Source organism: Cyprinodon tularosa, unplaced genomic scaffold (genome assembly GCF_016077235.1).
Source record: "Cyprinodon tularosa strain WSP-4 unplaced genomic scaffold, ASM1607723v1 ctg70, whole genome shotgun sequence".
Taxonomy (NCBI): Eukaryota; Metazoa; Chordata; class Actinopteri; order Cyprinodontiformes; family Cyprinodontidae; genus Cyprinodon; species Cyprinodon tularosa.
In genome coordinates this window covers 3,752,419-3,777,107 of record NW_024039452.1, presented here as the reverse complement: position 1 = coordinate 3,777,107, position 24,689 = coordinate 3,752,419, and the positions used below count along the sequence as shown (strand labels likewise).

Genomic DNA, 24,689 nt, shown 5'->3' with positions numbered 1-24,689 from the left:
CAAGCAACACAGCGTGTGATTGACAGACTGCTGAGGAGTTCTAGGAGCACAGCAGACAAAGAACCCAGGTCTACCTTCAGGCAGAGGTGAGCTGATTGGCCAAAGGGGATTCTGCCCAGAGGCAGCTCCCAACCATAGAATATAGTCTCTGAAATGACCACGCTCCTGATATATCTTTATGCCAGCAGCAGAGTCAGAATGGAGACATGAGGAAAAAGAAGACAGCAGGAGGTAAACTTCTGCTTTAAATCCTTGTGAAGATGGATAGAAGCAGTGTGGTGTTTCATAGCTCACTATCAAAGTTATGGCTTCAGGGTGATATTTTTTGTCAGAAATGTTTTGATTTTTGCCTGGTAATTTGCATGAAGTACAGCTCAGAGCTGAAATGTTGCCTCAACTATAAGCTGCTTCTGAACAGCCTTTAGCACAGAGGTTGCTGTAAATATTTCAAAATAAAACAGATAAAGAGGCGGTTGAGCCTAACTGTTGAATTTTAAGTGATATATATTTAAGTAAAAAAAAAAAGTTGCAACATTTTCTAAATCTCCTCACGAAAGCATACAAATATTTCACCTAAAATGGCAGCAATCAGCAATTGTGAGACATTTTTCAAAAAAATCGGCAACGAAAAACAACAAAAAACATACCCTACCCTTAAAGATTACGAATAAGGAGCACCAAATTGTGTGAGCAAAATAATATTCCACCTGCAGTAAGTAGGCGTGTTGCCAGCAGTCTACAGTACAGAGATAAAAGCAAAAAGTTAAGGCATGTAAGCAATTCAGATCCACTCAATTTAAAAGGGCAAATTGCGTGCCAGACGGATAGGTTGAGAGAGGTCACAAAAGAAAGATGACATTCTAAGCCATAGAAAGTAAGGTTATAATTAGGGGTGGGTATTGGCAAAGAAGTCATTAATCGATTCAGATCACGATTCACGTGCCACGATGTGATTCTATCGTGATGCATCACGATACTTGAAATATTGCGATGCATTGCGATATTTTCACTGAACACTGTAAGAAAAAGATACAGCCCTTACCAGTGGCTGACTGGCAGGGTGTGATCTAGATAGTGTCTTCAATTGATACATAACTGAAAGCAACTGAATTCATACATAGCTGTATTTATTGAAACAACTTTTGGAGGTGTTGCCATGAAAACAAATACTGGACAGAAATATTACTATTACTGACGTGGACACAATGACAAAAAGATCTTAGGATTCATCAAACTTAAAATAACAAAATAAGGATAATCAGTGCCGTTTATATTGGCCTCAGTGGTCCATTTGCAAATTACGTGCATCATATCAATTTCATTTTTACCTTCTTTGTTTTTAAAGCCAGAATGCATCCAAGCATCTGACTTGAAATGTGATGGAGCCGCGGGGCGAATTTTCTCAGTGTACTCCATGTTTTGTTTACGAATGACTCGTCGCAGTATCCCGCAGCCGGACATGCTTGTGACACAAAGCAGCGGGCGTCAACACATCCACAGCGACATCTGCTGGACTGGAAGTTGTATTCCACTTGATTTGGCTGATGTGCGCCAACCATTCATGTATTTTATTTGTTCTTTTTTTTTTTTTTTATAATCGATTCTTGAAGGCAAGAATATATCACAAAAATTAGAATCGCGATGCATCGTCATGACGATTATTTTGCACACCTATAGTTATAATGGTAGTAATTGAAAAATAACAATGATAAGGATATTATTTATCGCCTACTTTACAAAAAGGTACCTGAATGGTTACAAACAAAAGTAAATAATTAAAACTGATGTAAATATTTAAAATTGAAAATAAATATAATATTATATTATTAAATATATACTATTACAGCACCTGGTGAAGTTGAATTTGTGTGTACCATGAGCTGTTAAAATGTGACCTGCGGGACGTGGCGACCCCTGCATAGAGGCTTTGGTCGTCTTCGCAGTTGGAGTCCTGGCATGTTGATCTTTCTCGCATGTCTTCCCTTTCTGTCTAATCCCATTTCCTATCTGCCCCATTTTAAAATTAATACCAATACCTAAAGGCCAAATTAATGATAAAAAAAGAATATGATTGTATATTTATGAAGGCAGATATGCAAAAGAAATAGTTTGCATGCATTATCTGCTGAATTGCACATCCAAATAGCTTCACACCTTAAATTAAGCTCTGTTCATTAAGGTAAATATGTTTGCTCTTTTTTTTTTTTTTTTTTTTACATTTAAACCTTCTGGATAACAGGCAATAACTTTTCCCTCCAACTAAATCTTACCAGTCTTAATATCTGAGCTGGAATGAATTTATTATAAAATCTCCACCATTGTCAATTTGATAGCAAAATGGTCTGTATCCACATCTTTCTTTTTAATTTTCTTTTCAAATAATACTATTATCACTTTGAGCCCACTGGGGGAAAAACGTATCTTAATGAGTTGTTTTTTGTTGTTGCTTTTTTTCCATTTTTAATCACTTACAGCATTTGTTTTAGCAGTTAGAGTCATTTGATTGTATTTTTTTTGTTTGTTTGTAAAAAAAAAAAAGAGTTATTGGGATATCTAATATCCTTGCCTTGGACTTTTTTAAATACCTTAAGCAATGTCTGAAAGTTTTACGTCCCCTTGGTAAGTTTTTTTTTTTATCAATGAAGGAAAATCTGCAGTTTTGAAGCCATTTTAATCACTATGAAATTACATAAAAAAATGCAACTTAAATTAACTCTTGACAACAGAGGTTTCCTAATGAAAGTCAATGGTGCAGAAAATGCACAGATTTCTAAGGCAAACAAAATATTCTAAAAGATAAATGACCACCTCCTCAACATTTTGACCAATGTCATCAACATATCCAATTAAGTGGGAGATTTATATCTATCTTGTTCACCACCATAATGTGACGCAGCTAGTGGCTCTGGATGAGACACCAGTCCAGAACATGATACTTTATCATACAGCCTGAAAGGCCATGAACAAAGGGCTTATTTGTGCCAGCCGATTATCTGCATTTTAAATCTGTCCCAAAGACCTCAAGTCTTACTAAACTTTGAATATATTTTACAGATCTCCATTCATTCATAAATCAGTGTTGGGGAGAGGTAAAGAGTGTTAATTTGCAGTACATAAAGAATTACGCCACACTGAATAAATATGAATAAATATGCCAAGCAGCAAATAAGGCAAATTCCTGCATTCCTCCTCTGTACATAAGAGTACATTAAGAGCACAACTTGGCAGCTGCTAGATACAGCTCATTGGACTAAAGGGCAAATTTGGCACAGCGTGAGAAACCTTTCTTATTGAGGAAAATACAGTGCTCTGCCAGCTCGTCATTTGTAATTCAATACAAACAAATCACAGCGGCATACTTTGAGTGAACAAGCATCGGAAAACATGTCACACCATGGCGATCAAAGTCTAGGAGCTCATTACTCTTCATGAGCAGTGACAAGTGGAAAAAAGAAAAGTCCCTGCGTGCTCTTCTCATTTAGATAATAAATTGCTAGGAAGTTTGCTATGAACTCCCTGACCGGATCATAGAGGAAGCTCTCTGTTGGAGTCGACTCTGTGACCGTATTGTGAGCCACTGAGGGTTTCTTGTTTGTAAGCATGAAGACAGTGACCCTAATGGGCTTTATTAGGAAAAGTCAACAGGATGGTCAGGACCTCTAGATGACTCCATTCCAGATATACAATAGACCTCTTTGATAGTCAACCCCAAAGCCCAGTTGACTCTGAGGTCTGGTTTGACAGTTGCCATTTGTCCCAAATACAGTCCCATCAACTGACCAAGCCAATAAAAAGGCAAAAAATGATAAAGAAGCCAGAAGACTTGGAGGAAATAAAGACACAATATCCAGTGTCCCATCTCTTAATTGGGGCTTCCTATTCTCCAGAAAGAGACCACATGCACAAACGATTAACAACAGTCTACAACAAAATAAGGCTTCACTTATTATATACAACACATTTTCTATTTTTAGTTGCATTGGTAAAAGCTTTATTGTAGTTCAGTTTGTGGACATTTCATACATCAGCTGAATGCACAGACTTGTTTGTCTTGTAAATGTAAACTTAAAAAAAAAAAGGTCTTAATGACCGGCAAGATGTTTTCTTTCCAATGAAGTGTTTGTTGCCTCTATTAAATCTATTAAAAATAGATAATAGTCGTGAAGCTCTCCAATGGAAGCCATTTTCGCTGCCTCATTTTCAGTGTTCAGTAAATTACTAAGCCAATCGGGGTGGGCTGTTGTTTGGAGGCCGTTCCTGGTTACTTTGAGACTTCCCAGATGAATCCGAAAAGTGCTCTAAGAAGTTGCGACAGTGCCATAATTTCTTGGTTTGTAAGTAATGTCTCTCGGTGAGTTCAAAGGTTTTACAAATTGCTATGTAATATCGCTTTACAGACTGTTTAGATTACAGTTAATGATTTACCTTCCGATAGACTTTATTTTTATTTTTTTTTGTTTAGGACATAAGGCATGTATTTTTAGATCCTTTAGCCTTCCTGATGTTGTAGAACCGGCTCTGTTTAAATTATTTATCATTAATCCTTGCTTGGCAGTATAATTTGGTTAGCTAAGAGTTTGCATAGAGAGAAAGAAAATGGCTTAATTACATACATTTTTATTAGGATTTAATGGGGTCGGTGTAGGTGATACATATTCCAAGGTGTATTTGGAAAGTTTGTTTTCCTTTATCTTTTGAAAACTCCATCTCTCCATCTGGGTCACAGAGTCAACTGGTCCAAAAACAAAACTCCAATCTGAAAAACTAAGAATCGAAAGCCACACCCTGGTCAGAAAAAAGAACTTTAGCTTTTCTGGATAGACCCAGTTTTCAGTGTCCTCCTGGTGCGACACACCCAGAAAGCCTCAACAGAGGCATTAGATGTCAGATTCACCTCTACTAACTCCTAAAGCAGAAGCGACTTTACTTGGAGCTACCACAATATAGCACCTGATCCCAAATAATCTTTATCTATCCTATCTATCTATCCTAAATGCAAGATGACATGTAGACGATGGTTTTAGGCTATTCTGGTTGGTCTGTCATAGTCTTGATTTAGTTCAAAAATCCTTCTTGCAAATTGGGCTGTGTTTGGTCGGTCTGATGTTGTGCCAATTTAGTCTAATAACAGATGTTGAAAAGACATTGCAAAACCAGTTTTCAATTTCTTTTTAAAGGAGACGTCCGGTCAGCAAGGAATGATCCATGGATAATTATCTATACCTAAAACTAATACATTCACAGTGATTTAATTAATTTAGCTTTAATAAGTAAAAAAATGAATATAATCATTTTCGTCGCAGTCCCCGAGTCTGGGAGCAGCCATTTTTGTCCAAATATAGTAACGCCTCACTCCTGACATCTTCCGGCAGCGCCGTCACGGTGCGGTAAACCTAGCGCCATTCACCCGCTTTACAAAATAAATCAATGCGAACTACGAGACACAAATGCAATCAACAACAATTATTGAAGAGTTACAGAGGACTTCACCATTTAAATTCACCAGAGCTATAGTGAAACTGACAATGCCCACGTGCATGGCAGCTGGATGTTAAAATACATTGGGTAAAAGTGGAAAAAATAAAGTTTTATTTTATTTTGAATTCTGAATATGTCCAGACTTCTCCTTTAACAATCTGAAAATTAGGGCTTTTCACCTTTCACTTTTCAAGTAAATATAGATGTTGTTTGGACGTAAATTACAGCCATACCGGACACACAGGTGTTTAGTATATTATACTTTTGGTGATGATAATTATTATACTACAATACTTCAACAATGCACCTTAACACTGTACTCTTTCCAAAACGGACCTCTCAATGAGAGGGAGTAATCCATTATTTGAGAGTTCTTGAGAAGTAAGAATATGGAACACAGGGGGGGTCCAATAAAACACTCGACACTAAGAAACCCCTCAATCTTGTGCAAATAATGCAATAACACAGCACTTAAATGTAACCCTCAAAAAATCAGTTGTGGTCCTTTCCAGATTAACGAAATGTGGATGGGATAACTAAACTCCCATTATACCTTCAGTAATTCTGCACAGCTTAAGAGATTCATCTGTATTTACTCTGCCTTTCTTTGCCTGATGATAACAACTGTATGATTATTGGAACTTTTAGAGGTAGAAATCTCTTTTAAAAGCACAACAAATAGCCAACAACAGGATTGAATTGAAATTCAATTTAACCAGGGGAATTTCATTGTGCTGGCACTTATTTTTTTACCCCATGTTTTCCTCTCTCTGTCAGATAATCAGTGCTAAGGAGTCTTATTGTTTAGTCCTTATCGACAAAGCTTCTCTGTTTTTTTTTTATTGTTTGTTTTTTTATTGAACAAGTTAACAATAAAAACATAAATCACAAAAAGTCTAACATGCTGGTACCCTACAACCTAAAATAAGGTTATCCAATTTCAATGGCACTCAATTTACTCCTATAAAGAAATGCTTAATTTATCCAAATGGCTCCTCATCAGCTTCCTCTTTCAGCAGCCATGAAGGATGATTTGGTCCCATTTGGTTGGAATCATTTTACAGATGGACCCATACTTCATGCTGTATATGAGACAAGCCTGTCACCCTCACACTCTTTACGGTTTAAACAGTAGTTTGAGATGGCCACCATTCATTAAACCACCCGGCCAGGGGAGCGGGAAGGGTAATTACATGGACCTTTGCCTCTGGTTTCCTCTTGTGCACTGTTCACTCAAAATGCTTGTGCTGCCTCCCCTTGATCATTCATTCTATAATGTGTAAAAGGAGTGTAGAAATCTAGGTTAAAAAGAATATTTTAACAATGTTATATCATAAAACTGTCATGGTTTTGGTTATATTGTGCTTTATTTTGCTCCATGTTTCCTAGTTTTATTGGTTTAATTCCTATTTTGTTGTAGTTTCTAGATTTATGTTAGTTCTCAGGTTTTTCTGTTGTTTCCCTATGTTGCCCTCTTGTGTTTATTTCTTTCCCCTTGGCTGCCTCGTTGTCTCCTCACACACCTGCTCCTTGTCAGCTCGGTAGCCGTGCCATTGTCTCAGTCAGCTACATATACGCTCCCTCTGCAGCCACTCCTTGTTGTTGCTGGTCCTGTCATCGCTGTTGTCTGCTCACCTCGTCTCTCCCTGGCTCCTTGTGCGCGTTTTCCCCTGATGTCTCCATGGTTCTGGTCTGTGTTACATTTTTAATTGGATTTTTGGATTCCTGCCTTTGTTAACTATTTTATTCATTAAAATTACAAGAAATCACCTGAGCCTCTCTGCCTCTGCCTTTGGGCCCTCTAAACCACAACCAAGACATGACAGAAGGAACCAACAAGGCAGTGACTTCAGAGGAAGGTAAATGTAGCTCACTGAGACAAAGGCAGGGCTAACAAGCTGACAAGGAGCAGGTGTGAAAGGAGACAACGAAGGAGCCAAGGGGAAAGGAACAAACACAAGATGGCAACAGAGGAAAACAACAGAAAAACCTGACAATTAACATAAATCTAGAAACTACAACAAAATAGGAATTAAACCAATACAAACTAGGAAACATGGAGCAAAGTTAAGCACAACAGAACCAAAACCATGACAGTTAAAAATGTAACACAGACCAGAACCATGGAGACATCAGGGGGGAAACACGCACAAGGAGCCAGGGAGAGACGAGGTGAGCAGACAACAGCAAGGGCAGGAGCAACAACAACAAGGAACCAACAAGGAGTGACTGCAGAGGGAGTGTATATGTAGCTGACTGAGACAATGGCAGGGCTAACGAGCTGACAAGGAGCAGGTGTGAAAGGAGACAATGAGGGAGCCAAGGAGAAAGGTGCACACACAGGAGGGCAACTAACATAAATCTAGAAACTACAACAAAATAGGAATTAAACCAATAAAACTATGAAACATGGAGAAAAGTAAAGCACAATAGAATGAAGAGCATGACAAAAACATGTAAAACATAAAATCAAGAAAAATATGCTCAAGAACTGGGGGTGAGGGTTTTCCTAGAGCTGAAACAGGTTTTGCTAGAGAGGAAATATGGGAACATCTCTAAAAGAGGTGCATCATAAAAAATAAACTTTGAGATTCTAACTTGGTTATAATTCTATTCCCTCATCAATCTGATGTACAAGTTGTGCAAATCATTTTTTTGGCGTTGAATGGTCTCAGACTTTGTTCGGTCCTCAGTAGTGGTATGATAAGGCAAAGTCATGAAAGAGAGGCAGCTTCACTTTGAAGGCAAGTAGTTTTCTTCAAGGTAAAGGAAATAAATTGATTTCTTAATAAATTAATACAAATGTAGTGCTGAAAGCATCATTTCACATAAATTTGCCAATTGGAGACTTTGAAAGGGTTTTAAAAAAAGTATAATATAGGTAGTTTTCTTTGCCTAAAATGATAGTGAAACAAAATTCACTACATAGGTTTGGAGCAGATAAAAAAATGCTAGAGTGAAACATGAGTTAAAAGGTTGGTTTTTCAGGAGCAGTTAACACTGACCCTGACATTGCAAATGGCATAGGAAGAAAAAAGATGCCTGAATGTATGTCTGGAAATCGACATTACAGCTTCTTTTTCCCAGACCTCAGGGATATCAATACAGTACAATATATTCCCCGGTGCATCATTATGACCTTATTTTCTTATTTGTATCTGACATGTGTTGTTGCCACATTCTCTTTTTGATCTCTCCTCATCAAGGCTTGAAATTTCTGTTTTTTTCTTTTCCATCCAAGTTTCTTCTCTTCTCTCATAAATATCTGGGCAATTGCTATAATTGGGCTCTGATCGAACTGGCAGCCTGCTTTTTGAAAAAGTGGGAGTCTGAAACATTTAGGGCTGGCAATGATCAGCCAAGTATATGTGCATCCTCCATGGTAGCCTTCAATTGCAGGGTTCCTAAACAACAGCCCGCTATCTTTGGCCTCACACATTATTGTAATTTAACAACAAATCCCAGAGTATCATTGGGGTACATGAAAACATGTTTTTTGTTTGTTTTTTTAACCCAAAAGTGATTGAGGAGTAGGGATAATTTTAGCCATCAAGAACTCAATAGATTTACTAATACTCTACCGCAGCAAACTGGAGTAAAGGAACAGTTTGAAATGGGCTTCTTAGATGTGTGATAATCTGCTGCAGGGAGCCCGAGGTCATTGAGACTTAGGAAGCAAGTAGAGGGGGAGGGGGAGAAGAAGTGAATAGATGAAATATTGGATCTTACGAGAGATAGAGAGATGAAAAGAAAATCCTATAAACGTAGAGACAGTGGAGCTGAAATAAGAGACGGTTTGAGAATGGCAGGGTTAGGCCACTACATCATTTTAAGAGAAATGCAGTAAGAACCATTCAGCCCTGCAGTCTAACCCAGTAACCCTCACAGTATACCAAATTTTATGAATTTTATAAATAGATTACCAGCTCTACCGCGGATCTTTTTTTTTTGTATTATTATTATTGGGGAAAAATATAATAAATTAACTTAGACACCCTATGATATTAAATGATAACAGGTTTTGTCATTTCCCAGCTCCAGTCAATGCAACACAGGTACTATATAACTCTTTCATGTTTTATTGGCCATTAGAGTTGATACTATTTAGGGCCATTATAGAAAAATAGAGCCACCATTGAACAGGTAAACAAAGAAGCAATTTAAAGGAAAAGTCGAGTCATATTCAGAATTCAAACTTCTGAATATACTTTAAATATTATTTATTATTGTTCAATAAATGATGTGTGAAGTGTTTTAAATTAAGAGCAATTTTCATTTGAATGTGCTTTACGGGAGACATAAATGTTTGTCAAAGAACACTACTGCCACCTACTGGTTTGTGACGTCACGGTGCGGTATCGGCTGTTGATCAAGTCCCATTGCTGTATCTGGTGTTTGTCACAACGCGCTATTATCCAAGTCATCTTGAAAACATTCTTCTTCCAAATGTTGGCTACATATTACGGGTTTTTTTCTCTGGCTAGAAGTTCGATGGCAAATCCTCCCTCTTCAAGTTGGCAATCCAACGACGAGCCCGTCCGTGGAGGATCAGGAATCGGAAAGATGGAATAACTAATCTTTTTAAACTTTTACCCGATGTATTCCAACATCCAACTGCCATTTACGTGGGCATTGTCAGTTTCACTATAGCTCTGGTGAATTTCAATGGTGAAGTCCTCTGGAAACCTTCAATAATTGTTGTTGATTGCAGATGTGTCTAGTAGTTCCCATTGATTTTGCTTGTAAAGCGGGGAGAATGGCGCTAGGCTAACCGCACCGTGACGTCACTGCCGGAAGATGGCAGGAGGGAGGGGTTATTACTATATTTGGGCAACAACGTCCGTTCCCACACTTAGCGGTCATGACGAAAATTATTGTTTTTATTTTTTTTACTATATATAAGGTATAGATAATGATCCATTGATTATTCCTTACTGACCGGACTTTTCATTTAATTTCTTTCAAAGTTATTTGAATATCAAGCAGCTCATTCTTGTAACAGACCAAGCTTAACTCGTAGAAGTAGGAAACTCAGCTGCTTCCTACAATTTAAATGTCCTTTGGTCAGGAGGGAATTTTGGATAAGATTGGGCGGTGCCCACTAACAGGAAGACCTGCTGCCTGTTGTTTTGTGGTGCCAACTTTAGTGCACAGTTACCAATCTGATTGCAGCGCGTTGTGTTTAAAGCAAACGCACCCTTTTATGAAAAAACAGCATCTGCAGCGAGAATCTGTCACTCGGGCTGACTTTCAGCCTGATCGTGCATCGTGAGTCGTGTAGTGTACATGGGGGTACGAGCGGCGATCAGCCTCCCACGACCTCCTCTCGATCAGCAATCATGACGTTGGGAGAAAATCAAACATGTTTGATTTTCTCCTTAAATTTGAGGATTTTATTTCCTCCACCTGACGAACGCTGGTTCAAAACTGTGTTTAATTTCTACCAAAGACATCCCTATATTATATCCAAGATTAATACTTCATTATCTTACTTATAGTTTGTATAAATAGACTCAGATGAAAAGTCACATAGGCCTTCTTTGAATACTTCTGTCTTGTAATTTATCTTTTTCCATCCATATAAGGATGTTGGTTTCTTCAATTGTCATAAACAATTGTTTCATTTGTTTTGGATTAAGTTCATAATTGCCATGGCATTATAAGGCAAATGATTAAAAATATTGAAGTGTATGTAGTGAGAGAATCCAATTAACCATGAAACACTAGTTTTCATTAATCAAGGGTTAAAATAACTCCTCTTTTAACTATCTATCCTCAAAGAAAGACCTCTGTAGGTTTTGCATTAGCCTCCGTATAGCTAACAGAAAGAAGACAACTTATACAATCCCTGATCATGTATTTAACTATTTAATTTCCTTCTGAAATAACCAAATGAAAAACCTAGAGGTAAGATATAAAAAAATAAAAAGAGTAATTAAGCTGTATATAATATGTTATATTGCTCTATATTTTTTAGGATCCATGCAGGGTGTAAGAAAACAACATGAGCCAGTTCCTTTTTTTTATGTAGGTAAGAATTTAAAATTGTTTTCAACCTGCTCTTTGATTCATCGAAGAGAAACAATTATTTATTTAAAGGTCATTAATTGCATTTTTTTTTTGTGTGTGTGTTTTATTCACCATATACTTCTCACTTTCGGAGCTGGCTTTCCTGTGGAGTAAGTTGCAAAGATTATTTCTATAGGAAACTTTTCAAATTTGTTTTCCTGAGGCCAAAGTAAAACATTGGTAGGAATCACTATTTCACTGTGAATAACAATACATCCTTGACGTAATGTAAATGCCAGCATTTCTACACAGTTATTGTTAGACTAGTCTAGACCTTGACTCCACTAAGAATTTATTAATAATGTAAAAACTCATCACTCTACACTTACAGAATATTGCAGCACATAATAAAGTCCTGATTCTTCCAATGTTTTTTTCTGTGGAGAAAGTTGCAAAGACGTATTTCTATTGGACAGCTTGTTCATCAGCAGCAGCATTTTTATTGGTCAGGAGGGTGTTTGTTCTGGGCTTAAAAGGAAAAGAACGTGAAAAGAACGTGAAAAGTGATCTGTAATACAGGTGTTATAGTTTAAAAAGGATGCAATTTGTCAAACTTAATCTGAAAACGAGAAATTTGAAAAGAAGAAAATACATTTAAAAATATGAGTCTTTAAAAGAATTTTCAAAAAAAATAAAATAAAATGAAAAAATTAAATCTGATCTTCATTTTAAAGTTATCAAAGTTTTATTTCTAGTTTGCAGTTTTTCCAAAATTTTATTTACAAAACCTATTTGTTGCTTGCAATAATAACAAAATTCCCCCAATAACAGTGCTGAGCATGCATTCCAGATAATATGAGAAATAAGTTGGGAATCAGATGGCTTTAACGTGGACAGAAATCAATAGGGATCAAGAGTTAACACACAGCTTTAGAGAGAAACCATTGATTCAGGCGTCACGATTGACTGTCCGTCCGTCCGTCCGTCCAGTTTTTTTTGTGCAAGTCTTGAAGAGTGCTAACCTGACTCCACCAGATGGATTTGCTCCGCATATCCATCTGGAAACCTTCCGTTTAAGTAATTTTGGGAAGGGGCGAAAATACTGGTTAGCTGATTGGCCTATGTTGGTGATAGACGGGCCAAATAAACCAATCAGATCAACGAAGCATATGACGTACTAACAGAGCGACGACGAAAACACAACCACAAGCCAGACTACTCTTGCAAAAACCAGTCGGGAGAAGAGCAAAAACATCTTTTCCTCTGAGAAAAGCCTCCAGAGCAGTGTTTTGCTCTTCTTTCAGTGAAGAAATACTCTGTAGTTCCGATAAAACTTGCTCGATAGCCATGCTAATGCTAGTTTCATCGGTTGAAGCCGCCATGTTCTTTAGACTGAACTGTCGCGCTTTTCGTTGCGTCACACCTCAACCCGCCTCAAAGCCAACGCTGATTGGACGTTCGTTTGCTGAACGGCTCCAAATTTTCTTTAACGGAGAGTCTCCAGACTGAGTGAAATCTTGAAAGCTTGCGAGATCAGGATTGTCTCACGAGGCTAGAAGAGTGCAACTGTTACTGCTTTTGCAGCCAGGATATTTAACTGTACCAATTTTACAGGTTTATCCACGTCAGACTTTATTGCCTCTCACGAGGACCTCAAAGCTATTGTCTTGGAACTACTTAAAATGTATTGGCATGTAACCCTGGTTGTAAAACTTAAAAAAAAAAAAAAAAAAACCTTTGTATTTTATGCTACCTCAAGGCATGATTTTATTAGCAGCCCGTGATTTATGTTTAACACAAAGCAGATTCTGCCTGTGATCATAACACTGTTTTATCCATGTGTGTTCGATTCAAGCAAAGGTTCAGAAATGTCAGAAATATGATACTGTACCTTTAAGGAAGAAAAGAAAATTATAAGGATCTGTGATTTTGTTCCCTTTCTTCTTGGCTAAATTCTCCTTTTTTTTTGCTAACTGCAAGATGAAAGATGTAAACTAGTAAGTCTCTACCCAGCAGTACTTTTGATGTTGTTTTCCTGAGGCCAAAGTAAAAGATTGGTAGGAATCACTATTTCACTGTGAATAACAATACATCCTTGACGTAATGTAAATGCCAGCATTTCTACGCAGTTATTGTTAATCTAGTCTAGACCTTGACTCCACTAAGAATTTATAAATAAGGTAAAAACTCACATTACTCTACACTTACAGAATATTGCAGCACATAATAAAGTCCTGATTCTTACAATGTTTCTTACAATATCACATTGAATCAAACTGTTTTTTTTTTATATTAAAGATAATACAAACTATTAAACGCTGATAAAGATTGTCAGTCATCCAGGTCTTAGTCATTCCGTAAAAGTAAAAAAAAAAAAAATCCACTGGACTTGGTTTCCAAGATTTGAAGACGTTTTGCTACCTCTCCAGGAAGCTTTCTCAATTCAAATTAAATATTTTTTTTAACTTTTACGTAAAAACTATTAAACATTTTAATCATTAGTTAATTTCAGTATAAGGTGTATTTTAAATGGTAGGCCTTGCCGTTGTAAGAGTATTTTAAAGTGATAGTTCATTTATTTCTGTCAGAGTTAATACATTAGTGTATTATTAGAAAAGTTATTTAGTTCAGTTGCCCAATTTACAAAGTAAAATCGTTATATAGATTAATTACACTGATGATTTTCAAGTCTACTTTCAGGCTACCCGAAAAGAAAAAAAAAGTTTCTTCTATTTAGAAAAAGGCTTAATAAAACATGTATGAAGCACCTATTTAGTAACTGTTCCTAGAATTTCTAAAAGTAGAATGGGAGGCATTTTTTCGTTACAGGGCCCCCTCCTGTCATCCAGTTTTAGTTCATGAAGCAGACACCCTGTCTACTTTTAAGGCAAGGCTTAAAACTTTCCTTTTTGATAAAGCTTCTAGTTAGAGTGGCTCAGGTTATCCTGAGCTATCTCTATAGCTATGCTGCTATAGGCTTAGACTGCTGGAGGACATAGGGACCTCTTTTTCATCATTCTGCTTCATTCCATTCTTCAATTCTAACTCTAACTTGATGTTCTCTCTGTTTTTTTCATGTTATAGTGACTTCATCTTCCCTTTTTGTTTGGTTGTGACATCACCCTGAAGAGGGCATCATATGGACCTTTATTTGATCACATATAATAGAGTTGGGGCTGTTTTTCTCCTAGACACAGCAATAGGCTGAACCTTTACTGTGACTCATTGCATGTATTGTCTTTAGGGCTGTCAAAATTAAGGCGTTAACGCGAGATGATTAATTTCTGGAATTAACGTGATATATTTTTTTAATGCATTAACTCAGTCCCGCCCTGGTTTACCCACAATTCAATTGTCCGACATGAGCAAGATGGAGGAATTAGAAGAACCCGTTGGCTGGCTGGATGGACAGTTCGTGAATAAAAAAAACAAAGACGGGACAATAAATAAACATGTTGTGGTTTGCTCACACTGCAAGAAGGAATTTTCGTTTCACCGAAGCACCTCGTGCCTTAAATATCATCTTAATGCCAAGCATTCCTTTGTTGGGGCTTCAACTTCAGCTGTTACGACATGCATGTGTCAGACCGCCTTACCGAACGCAGGGCGTTAAGAAACGGTCCGCTTTACATTCAGAAAATGTTAACCAGTTAGTTTGCCTTAACAACTGGCTAAAAGATGAATAAATAATAGGTAAAATGACCTCATGTAATTGTTTAAAAGTCAAGCTGTTTGTTTGAAACGAAAAACGTTCCATTCACCCATCCTGTATTTGCTATATAATAAAAAAGCAATGGCTAAGTTGCCACAGAAAATGTGTATTTTTCAATAATATTTAGGCTAGTGATTAATCAAAATTAATTCAAGAAACCTTGTGATTAATTAGATTAAAAGTTTTAATCGTTTGATAGCCCTAATTCTCTTTCATCACTTTTAGCATGAGAACACTGAGCCTGGTTCTGCTGGAGGTTTCTTCCTGTTAAATGGGAGTTTTTCCTCCCCACTGTCGCTACATGAATGCTTGGTGTGAGGAATTGCTGAAGACTTCATAATGCAAGGGAGTATATCTGTCTCCACTAGCTCATCCAGGAGTAGTGAATCCTGCAAAGTCAGTGACTGGATAAAGTCAGCTGGTTTTCCTTAGAAAGAAAACTTTGAACCAATCTGACTGCATGATCTCAATGTTCTCTGTCTTGATATTGAATTTGCTATGAAATTGAGCTATCTGAATGAATTATAATTGAAATAAATAAAAAAAATGTTTAAAATAATGAAAAAATAATGTAATATATCAAAAAAAAGAAAACAGGAGAAGCTCGGTCATCCGGGAGGGACTCGGAGTAGAGCCGCTGCTCCTCCACGTCGAGAGGAGCCAGTTGAGGTGGCTTGGGCATCTGTTTAGGATGCCTCCTGGACGCCTCCCTGGTGAGGTGTTCCGGGCACGTCCCACCGGGGGGAGGCCCCGGGGAAGACCCAGGACACGCTGGAGAGACTATGTTTCTCGGCTGGCCTGGGAACGCCTTGGGGTTCCTCCTGAAGAGCTGGAAGAAGTGGCTGGGGAGAGGGAAGTCTGGGCCTCCCTTCTTAAGCTGCTGCCCCCGCGACCCGACCCCGGATAAGCGGAGGAAGATGGATGGATGGATGGATGGAAAGAAAAAAATCTAAGAAAACGGTGCAGTTACTTTTTAACCCTTCTTTCTGATTAAGAAATTAAGAAAGTTTAATTTCTGAATTGCATTTTTCTTTTTTATTTCCATTTATAAACATCTTTGCATGAAATAAAAATGTAACCAAATTCATTGCAATGGATCCCAAAGTACGAAAATATTTTGCTGGTTGTAATATTATACCATTTTGTTTTAATATCCTCTCAGTTTAATACCGTAGCAGGATAAGAAATTATTAAACCAGTTTCTTTTATGAGAAATAAATGAAAATAAACCAATAAAAGTTCCATCCTCTGTAAATAAACAGAAGCCTTAATCAACCTGAAATAAGTAGCAGAATTTGGTTTGGTGACAGAACTAAACTAGAAGTCTATATAAAAGTTGTCTATAAATGTAGACTGCTTTATTACTTCAGTTTTATTTCATTCCTACGTTTAGATTAATTATCTTTAGTGATCACCTGTGTTGTTCCATCCTACATGCAGCTCAATTTTTTCCTCTGCGTTTGTCTTGGCAAACATTCCCATCATTGTGGTGGCGACAGAAGCTCATGTCCTGGCTCAGCCTTCATCCCCTTCAGTGGATACAGCTGCTCACCGCAACTGAACAGCTGTTGTTTCCGTATTGCCATAATCCACCCCCCCACCCTTCTTTCTCTCCGCTCTGCTATCATTTCTGTTGTTTCTTGCCCTTTAAAAAAAAAAAAAAAACATTTTCCACTTTTCGTCAGCGCTTTTCAGATCCTTTGGCTTTAAAAAGACAGCACACTCTCTCTGGGCCCAACAATAAACTCTGCAAAATAAAAACTGAAACCACACATCATTAAAAAATGAAGTATATCAACCATGGAGAGAAGGCTGAGATTGTTTTGCTAATGGCAGATAAAGAGGGTTTGGGGAACGAGCACAAAGAAGAACAAACTGAATGCCACATTAAACGCGGCAAAATACTTTAAGGGTCTGAACTGGGTAAATGTTGTCTGAGAGCTTCTCTAATTACATGAATAAGATATATTTTTCCCATGTACGTTGTCGTACATAAAGCTTCCAGCAAGCATGCTTCAATTGTGTATTGGAAAAATCCTCTTCTAAATTAGCAGGAAATATATGGCAAGCTGTGCTTCTTTCACTGTTTATTCAGCATGTTTCCATTTTGCTGACTCTCTTGAAGACTGCTGCCGATTATTGGAAAGTCTTTTCTACCTTGTCATTAGGTACAGTTGTTTTTCGCAGGGCTGAGTTTACTCCTTTGGAAATGAGGGTCGTTATAATGCCAGCGGTTGAAACCAAAGGGGGGGGGGGGGCAGACTATGGAAATTGTTCAACTGAATAGAAATGGCTTATCGACATAAACGGTTGAGAAGAAAGGAGAATTGAAACAGACCAAATCATGAAGAAAGGATTAAGATTAGCTACACAAAAAAAAGAGATTGGTTATTGCTCCAACTCCAACATTGGATGGAGGTCAGACGTTTGTTAGTTTGAAACAAACATTTGGTAAAAAAAAAAAAAATTGCAGTATGGTAAAACTTTAGATATGTTTTACTTTTTTTGTGCTGCTTCTGATAATTGAAGTGAATGTAAACACCAAGTTAAGAAAAAAGAAGCTGTCTGAGGCCTCTAGACAGAAGGCTATACACCGAAATCTCACATCCTCCTTCACCGCCCCTTCCAGACCACAAGCTCAAAGCAAAGCCTAACGCTGACGCTGTTCCTCTCGCTTGCTCCGCTCTGACTTCTTTGGCGCTCGAGGAGAACATGCGCAATATTATTGTTAAATTCATAGGAGCAAAACATGCGGAAATGAACACTTCATTTAATATGACACATTAAATAAATCCCCATCAGCATCCAGCATATGTGCGGTTTCTGCCCAAATATTTTCTTTTTGTTGTGGATTTTTGTAACAGGGATAACTAGGATCATACAAAACTGTTCTTTTATGAACTATGTTTGTTCTCTACTTACAAACTCAGCATCTTTTCATCCATGCCTGTGATACGGAGCCTAGGGAGAAGTTCAACTGAATTAACTGATTGCTCGCCTACATCCACCTACGACACAGCCCATCAGCTTTGAACCACACCTCCACAAAAGCCAATCAGCATCCAAATTTCATTTTAAAAGGCCTCCGATCTGCAACTCGTCTGCTACCTAGTGTGCAGGCGCTGGATGGGCTGTGTCACTTCATTCAAATGACCCCGTTTCAACCCACCTCCAGCCCCTCCTCCACCATCGTAGCTAAAGCTTCAGTGTCCTTCCTCCCGGACTCATACTGCGTTCCCTGTCTCATCTTAACCGGTCTGGCAAAAGACCGCCATGTTGAGCCTTGTTCTGCCAGAGGTTTCTTCCCAACAGCGTGTTTTTTCTCTCCACTTTCGCTTCATGCTTGCTCATCATGGACAGGTAATTCAAGCTGGACTTCCATCTTCCAGGTCCTTGAGTGAAGCTCTTGTATCAGCTCACTCAGTCCGCTGGATCTCCCCATAAAACTCAGCAAACCGTCTCGCTAACCAGCATTTTACAGACTGACTTCATCTATCTCCACTCCACCACCAACTAACTAACCCTAACCCTAACCCTACCCGAGGTCTAAACGCCAAAGCCCAAGTAATTGTTTCAATAAATTGTCTTTTCTCTTCGTTTGAGTTTTTCAGATTGAAAAGAAGTTTGTTTTGAGTTGTGAGATGCGCTCTTGAAGTTGTTTTGATTGCATTTGATTCAACTTTTAAGCCTATCGGTGTAAAATAAATATATTTCGATCGAGATGAGAAATCTGCCTCCTGGTCTGTTGAAGTACCAATAGTTTGCAGCCAATCATTTAATTAAATGGTCTCAGTTTTTGGGAATATATAAGAATTATGCTCTAATTTGTAATTACCGATCTGTAGTTACCATATTTTACTTTGACAAACTGGACCTTCTCAACATTCTTTTTCCTGCAATTGTGGATCTTGACCTGGTCAGACCGGAGTTGAGCAAAAAATAGCACGGCTCCGTATTTTGACGGTGTCAGACGGAGAAAATTTACGTGCGGACGAGTAGAGGTGGACCTAGAACATTTTACATTGATTAACATGAGAGACAAGTGCATGAGGGTATGTGGAATCTGGGGTTTAAAGGGCTACCGTATGGACTTGTATAGAGAATATAAAAAAATAGTCTGTAAGTGAAAGAAAATCAAAACAACTGCCAATATTTTCATATCTGGGACTCAAAAATGGTTCATCCTAAATGTCTAAAATTCTTACTTGCAAATTAAATGACTGAAAGCACACCAGCCCAGGTGTCCAGCATGTTTTTTCCCATTAGTTTGTATATTTTTTTGTTCAAATTAAGTTTTACAAATTGCATTCTTTTTAAATTATGTTTTAAAAATCTAATTCTATTGTACTTCAAGCCCGAAACAAAAGCTGATTTGACAATTAAAATGTTAACATCCATTCAGTCCAATAGAACTGTATGTTCGCCGCTCACTCGATAGGAAAAGCCCGCCCCCAAAAAAGAGGAAAACGTGATCTGTAAAACTGCATTTGCAAAGAATGTAATTCAAAAGACAAATTTATAAGAATGCAATTTGAAATTAAGATTTGCAAAAAATCAATATATATAATTTTTTTCATTTTTATTCAACAAACTCAGTCTTTAGTTGCAACAATATTAGAACAGAATTCCCTCAATAAAGAGAGCAACAGAGGGTGAGGAAAGCTATTCAGATCTGACAGGACCCTGATCACCCTCCGGTCTGGACGCAGGTTACGCTGTCCTTGACAGAACCAAAAAAGAAAGGCGCCTTTTCTTAACACACATCCATCTTTGACCCGGGGGCCGGGTGACCCCCACCCCCACCCCAGCCCAACTATGAACTCCTGCTGCACTTCAGCTTCCACACTACATTCTGCACATAGTAACAAACAGCAGTTTGTCCACATTTATTTATTTATTTTATGAGTTTCATTGTTTTTATTACTGTCTCTTGTTGCTTTTCCCTTCTTTTTTATGCTGTTCTATTTTTGTGCCTTGACATTTTCCCCCATGGAGAAATAAAGGTATTGGATTGAAATTAATGTTTTGGATCTTTCAAAATTTTAATTTTACTCATTGTTTTTTTGAGTAAAATTAAATAATTGTTTTGCACCAACCTTGACACCCCATGGATTTTATTTTATTTTATTTTTTGTGAAAAAAATTCAAAGAAGCCCTTACCTTTACCTTTAAAACTTTAAGGTTGTTTTGTTTTCTTTGTATTTTTGTTTGTTGGTTTCCTTCCGTGAGAGTGAATTAATGTTTAAACTCTCGATCTGACAGTAAAAGAAACATCTGCTGCAAAATTATCTAGCCCAAATTAAGAATATTTTGGAAAGCTTCATGTAGTTACAGGTTTGCATAAATCTCTATCAGCATAGAGAGACCAAAAATATTTACCTTCACCTGAAAATCCAGTCTAGAAAAGAGGACAAACTACTAAGCAAATACATTAGGTGTGACGCACTCGGTGTAATCAAACTGAACATTAAGACGGATCATTGAGTTTAATGCCTTATGTCCAGGGTGCTTCTGTCCTTAAAGCCCAGCCTTCTTACTCTACTGGACATTACAGGATCATTGGGGTTCAAAAATACAAGTAAAAACCTGCTCTCTTGGTTTGGACCGTAATTTTTGCCAAAATTTCTGCTTCCTTGGCAGTGCTGGTATAAAGTCTGCTTGAATCATTAATCGACCATGGAGCAGTTTTGGCAACACTTAAAGCTGCCCAGACTGAAAAAGAATCTCTGAAGTATCTATTGGGAAATTGAGGTGTTGTTAAAGTTAGAGAAAGTTTCAGCTGCACCACATATTCCAGGGTTTGAGCTGAATAATCACAAGAAAAATGCAGGCTGATGCTTTCAAAGTGCACCGCTGACACATTACAGGCACAGAGCATTGCAAATAGGTTAATGCGGCGGTTGTTTCCCCAACATAAGAACATTAGCTGCACTGCCGAACTCGTTAGAAGGAATTGCATCGGCCGCTGTTAGTCATTATAAACACAAACTCACTTTTCTATTGTCAGCACAAAATTCACCCGCTGCAGTGCTGTCTGTCTGTCCGATGAGCACAGAGAAGGAAGTGTAAGCCGCTGCAAAAATAAAAACAAAAAATCTGCTCTGTATTCCCTTTTCTAAGTCGTTTAAAAGTTTGGGCGATTTGAGTTACATTATCCAGGTGTAAACTATCATGCAACATTAGAGATAACATTCTTATCATAAATACCCCAAAACTCTAGGCTTAGGTTGAATTAGTGTCATAAGAAGATCCCAATCATGTCATGATAACTACCCTGATAGCTGACCCAATTGCTCATTTCACTCACCTGCCTAACTCTGCCTGGTTACCAATTTTCACTCATCTTATCCATTTTTTTGCTGTTGCTTTATATACGGCTCAGTCCCAGCTATCAGAGCCAGATCAATGTTCATGTAAGAATTCTGCACTAATGGGAATAGTAGGTCGAGGTCACCTGAGACAAAGCTCTACGTTAAATTTCTAAGACTCAAGTAAATAAATAAAAAACGAATAACCATAAGGTCGAAAATTAGTCAAGATTCTGAGTGTTGGTGCTGACTTAAAGGAAAACCGTTGCTCAGTAGCTTCACAGAGATTGACGATCTCCTCCTGAACTGGTAAATCGTAGCAAATGTTACCATCGGATAACAAATAACATTCCTGCTCAAAAGGAAAGTGGAAACTGCCGTGTAGCTTCTAAGGTCCCTCTGATTTGGTTAGCATTAGCCAACACTATGTACTCCAGTCCCTGGGTGCAGGCCAGGTTTTCTCTCTCTCCCTCTCCTCAGCAGGGATGGACGGGCAGGTGCACCACATCTGAGCTGATTACCACCCTTCTTAGGGATCTGGAACCAGGAGGAGGGCGTCAGTTCGCTAACGCCTCTACGTTAGTACAGACCAAACCAAAACCTTGTTCTTGTGACTCAAAACCCTAGCCTAAACTCTGCTCTGTAACCTTTCTTACAGAACCTCTGTCTCTGACCCTGAGACCCAGTCTGGAACAACAGACCTTGGATCTCCATTTGAATGCAACCAGGAACCCGAGATGAATCTCGGACTTATCCACCGCTCAGCCCTCCTACCTGCTCTCATCTGCCTGTCCACCCTCGAATTATCAACCAGGGAGAGAGTACTAGTCAGCACTCGGACACTGGAGACACTCCCCCCAAGATCGGACCACAGCCTCTCCACAGTGAGAGTCAGCCCAGTATATTCCTCCAGCAACTGTTTCCATACATCCACCAGTCTCCTCATCTTCTCACCAGAAGCCCAGAAGAACCAGACCAGACCACACCATACAGCTTTTTGTTCATAGGCAAGGCAAGGCAAGGCAAATTTATTTGTATAGCACAATTCAGTACAAAGACAATGCAAAGTGCTTTACATGATTAAAGTACAGGAAGATAAAACAGAATCAAAGCAAGTAGGAAAAAATAAAAAACAAATAAAATAAAATAAAAAATGCAGAAACAAAAAAAGAATATTAAAAACAGTTGGATTAAAGAAAACATGTTTTTGTTGAATTATTTAACTAGAACAGTCGAAGGCAATCCTAAACAAATGTGTTTTTAGTCTTGATTTAAAGGAACTCAGGCTTTCCGCACTTTTACAGTTTTCTGGAAGTTTGTTCCAGATAAGTGGAGCATAGGAACTAAATACTGCTTCTCCATGTTTAGTTCTGGTTTTAGGTCTGCAGAGCAGGCTGGAGCCAGAAGACCTGAGTGGTCTGGAGGGTTGATAAACTAATAGCAAGTCTGTGATGTATTTAGGTGCTAAGCCATTCAGAGATTTATAGACTAACAGAAGTATTTTAAAGTCTATTCTCTGAGATACAGGGAGCCAGTGTAAGGACTTTAGAACTGGGGTGATGTGCTCTACTTTCTTAGTCTTAGTGAGGACACGGGCAGCAGCGTTCTGGATCAGCTGCAGCTGTCTGATCCACTTTTTAGGCAGACCTGTGAAAACACCGTTGCAGTAATCAATTCGACTAAAAATAAACGCATGGATTAGTTTTTCCAGATCATGCTGAGACATTAGTCCTTTAATCCTGGAAATGTTCTTCAGGTGATAAAAAGCCGACCTTGTAATTGTCTTTAAATGCTTTTGGAGGTTCAAGTCTGAATACCCACTATGTTCATACCCAGTTCATACCCACTATATTATTTCAATACACCTTTTAAACTACAACCTGCCTCTGTAGTTGCTCTCGTTCAGAGTCACCTTCAATATGAAAACTAATGGGTAATATTACTGATGTCCTGTTCTACTTTGTTATTGATTCAATACCGATATTGAAGCTTTGACCATTGATTGTTACCAATTTCAATCTAAAACGATAGCAGCACGAATCAGACATACTTTGTTGCTTATTTTAATAATAATAATAATAATGAAACTTTATTGATCTCACATTGGAGAAATTTACCTCTGCATTTGACACATCCCCTTGAGGAGCAGTGGGGTCTTGCTCAGACACCCAGAGTCTTTGGGAGTGGGGCTCAAACCTCAAGGTTCCAAGATTTATGCCCTAACCACTAGGCCGCCACTCCACTCCTTTTGTATTGTAGCTTGATCAAGTGTTATAACTTAAACCAAGATAAAAATAGATATTTAGACGACTAACGTAGAGGGAAAGAAGCAGGCTATTTCTGTAAGTTGCTGATATAAAGTTGAGGGGACGGGTGAACTAGTGGTTGATGCACAGAGCTTGGAAGCCTGAGGTTCTGGGTTCGAGCCCCACTCCCACAGACTGCCACTCTTGGTGTCTGAGCAAGACCCTTAACACCACAATGCTCCCCCGGTGCCCCACTTTGGGGCAACAGCTCCCCAAAGGGATGGTTTAAATGCACAAGTAAATTTCTCCAATATGAGATCAGTAAAGTTCAATTATTACTTTTATAATATCAGAGATTTTAGACTTGACATTACTTTTTTTAGCCTATAATGGACAGATTTTTCTATTTCAATATCAGATCGGGCCATTCTACATTTGTGGTCCTGGCAAAGGCTAGCAAACAGCACTGTATGAGAGCAGATGAGTAAAAATGCGCCACCTACTGGCTGGGAGGAATTAAACTTTAGTTTGATTACCTTAGGGAGTAATTTCCTTAAAAAATACTTTGATTACTATTTAAAAACCCTGTCTGGTGTTAGGAAAAAAAAAAACTTTTTGATCTCTGTGGTCACAGCCAACTCTTAAGAGAGATCATAGTTGGCTAAATCCACTAACCCCGATCCATTTCACAAGCCATCAACACTCCCTTGCTATTCATTTTAACATCCACACTTACACACAGGCCCTCGCACTTTCCATCCAGCCTCCCCGGCCCCTTCATCTCAGTCTCTCCAGTGGCGGGACCCTGTGGTCTGGTCCTGCTTTAATGCCCTGTCACACTTCATTTGGGCACAGAGCAGGAAGAGAAATGGAGTGTGATGTGGGTGCAGACTTTCATGCATTCTGTACAGCAGCCTACAATCATACATGTACATG

The 24,689-nt window shown here is 38.3% G+C and overlaps 1 protein-coding gene across 4 annotated transcripts in view; it reads right to left on the bottom strand.

The window, feature by feature from the left end:
* sorcs2 (sortilin-related VPS10 domain containing receptor 2) overlaps positions 1 to 24,689 on the bottom strand; it is a 575,552-nt gene that overhangs the window by 410,282 nt on the left and 140,581 nt on the right. The gene's annotated exons all lie outside the window — the stretch shown is intronic.